Source organism: Drosophila bipectinata, unplaced genomic scaffold, assembly GCF_030179905.1.
Source record: "Drosophila bipectinata strain 14024-0381.07 unplaced genomic scaffold, DbipHiC1v2 scaffold_36, whole genome shotgun sequence".
NCBI classification, from domain to species: Eukaryota; Metazoa; Arthropoda; class Insecta; order Diptera; family Drosophilidae; genus Drosophila; species Drosophila bipectinata.
Window position 1 is genome coordinate 16,635 of NW_027222962.1, and position 3,366 is coordinate 20,000.

Here is a 3,366-nt window from a genome sequence, read left to right on the forward strand (position 1 = left end):
AGTATTAATATATGAGCATATGGTTATGAATACATATGCATATAACATATATGAAAATATATGAATATAAAAAAATATATATGGATATGAAAATATTTATATGTATATGAAATATATGGTAGGTGATGAGGATAGCCTACCATATAATATATAATATAATAATTTAATTATATTATATTAAATATGGAAATATTAAAAATATATTAAAAATATTAAAAATATTTTCATATGGATATGCAATCGTATGGATATCCAAATATGTGTGGGAAAGTCATACTTCCCATACAATAAATGACCGGATTGACGAAACCGTGTTCAAAAAGGTATATAGGGTAGGTGGTGTTCGGCCTACCAATATAATATTAAAATAATATTATATTAAACAGAAGACCGCCAGTATTAATATATGAGCATATGGTTATGAATACATATGCATATAACATATATGAAAATATATGAATATAAAAAAATATATATGGATATGAAAATATTTATATGTATATGAAATATATGGTAGGTGATGGTGATAGCCTACCATATAATATATAATATAATAATTTAATTATATTATATTAAATATGGAAATATTAAAAATATATTAAAAATATTAAAAATATTTTCATATGGATATGCAATCGTATGGATATCCAAATATGTGTGGGAAAGTCATACTTCCCATACAATAAATGACCGGATTGACGAAACCGTGTTCAAAAAGGTATATAGGGTAGGTGGTGTTCGGCCTACCAATATAATATTAAAATAATATTATATTAAACAGAAGACCGCCAGTATTAATATATAAGCATATGGTTATGAATACATATGCATATAACATATATGAAAATATATGAATATAAAAAAATATATATGGATATGAAAATATTTATATGTATATGAAATATATGGTAGGTGATGGTGATAGCCTACCATATAATATATAATATAATAATTTAATTATATTATATTAAATATGGAAATATTAAAAATATATTAAAAATATTAAAAATATTTTCATATGGATATGCAATCGTATGGATATCCAAATATGTGTGGGAAAGTCATACTTCCCATACAATAAATGACCGGATTGACGAAACCGTGTTCAAAAAGGTATATAGGGTAGGTGGTGTTCAGCCTGCCAATATAATATTAAAATAATATTATATTAAACAGAAGATCGCCAGTATTAATATATAAGCATATGGTTATGAATACATATGCATATAACATATATGAAAATATATGAATATATAAAAAAAAATATATATGAATATGAAAATATTTATATGTATATGGAATATATGGTAGGTGATGATGTTAGCCTACCATATAATATATAATATAATAATTTAATTATATTATATTAAATATGGAAATATTAAAAATATATTAAAAATATTAAAAATATTTTCATATGGATATGCAATCGTATGGATATCCAAATATGTGTGGGAAAGTCATACTTCCCATACAATAAATGACCGGATTGACGAAACCGTGTTCAAAAAGGTATATAGGGTAGGTGGTGTTCAGCCTGCCAATATAATATTAAAATAATATTATATTAAACAGAAGATCGCCAGTATTAATATATAAGCATATGGTTATGAATACATATGCATATAACATATATGAAAATATATGAATATATAAAAAAAAATATATATGAATATGAAAATATTTATATGTATATGGAATATATGGTAGGTGATGATGTTAGCCTACCATATAATATATAATATAATAATTTAATTATATTATATTAAATATGGAAATATTAAAAATATATTAAAAATATTAAAAATATTTTCATATGGATATGCAATCGTATGGATATCCAAATATGTGTGGGAAAGTCATACTTCCCATACAATAAATGACCGGATTGACGAAACCGTGTTCAAAAAGGTATATAGGGTAGGTGGTGTTCAGCCTGCCAATATAATATTAAAATAATATTATATTAAACAGAAGACCGCCAGTATTAATATATGAGCATATGGTTATGAATACATATGCATATAACATATATGAAAATATATGAATATAAAAAAATATATATGGATATGAAAATATTTATATGTATATGAAATATATGGTAGGTGATGAGGATAGCCTACCATATAATATATAATATAATAATTTAATTATATTATATTAAATATGGAAATATTAAAAATATATTAAAAATATTAAAAATATTTTCATATGGATATGCAATCGTATGGATATCCAAATATGTGTGGGAAAGTCATACTTCCCATACAATAAATGACCGGATTGACGAAACCGTGTTCAAAAAGGTATATAGGGTAGGTGGTGTTCGGCCTACCAATATAATATTAAAATAATATTATATTAAACAGAAGACCGCCAGTATTAATATATGAGCATATGGTTATGAATACATATGCATATAACATATATGAAAATATATGAATATAAAAAAATATATATGGATATGAAAATATTTATATGTATATGAAATATATGGTAGGTGATGGTGATAGCCTACCATATAATATATAATATAATAATTTAATTATATTATATTAAATATGGAAATATTAAAAATATATTAAAAATATTAAAAATATTTTCATATGGATATGCAATCGTATGGATATCCAAATATGTGTGGGAAAGTCATACTTCCCATACAATAAATGACCGGATTGACGAAACCGTGTTCAAAAAGGTATATAGGGTAGGTGGTGTTCGGCCTACCAATATAATATTAAAATAATATTATATTAAACAGAAGACCGCCAGTATTAATATATAAGCATATGGTTATGAATACATATGCATATAACATATATGAAAATATATGAATATAAAAAAATATATATGGATATGAAAATATTTATATGTATATGAAATATATGGTAGGTGATGGTGATAGCCTACCATATAATATATAATATAATAATTTAATTATATTATATTAAATATGGAAATATTAAAAATATATTAAAAATATTAAAAATATTTTCATATGGATATGCAATCGTATGGATATCCAAATATGTGTGGGAAAGTCATACTTCCCATACAATAAATGACCGGATTGACGAAACCGTGTTCAAAAAGGTATATAGGGTAGGTGGTGTTCAGCCTGCCAATATAATATTAAAATAATATTATATTAAACAGAAGACCGCCAGTATTAATATATGAGCATATGGTTATGAATACATATGCATATAACATATATGAAAATATATGAATATAAAAAAATATATATGGATATGAAAATATTTATATGTATATGAAATATATGGTAGGTGATGGGGATAGCCTACCATATAATATATAATATAATAATATTTATTATATTATAATAAATATGGAAATATTAAA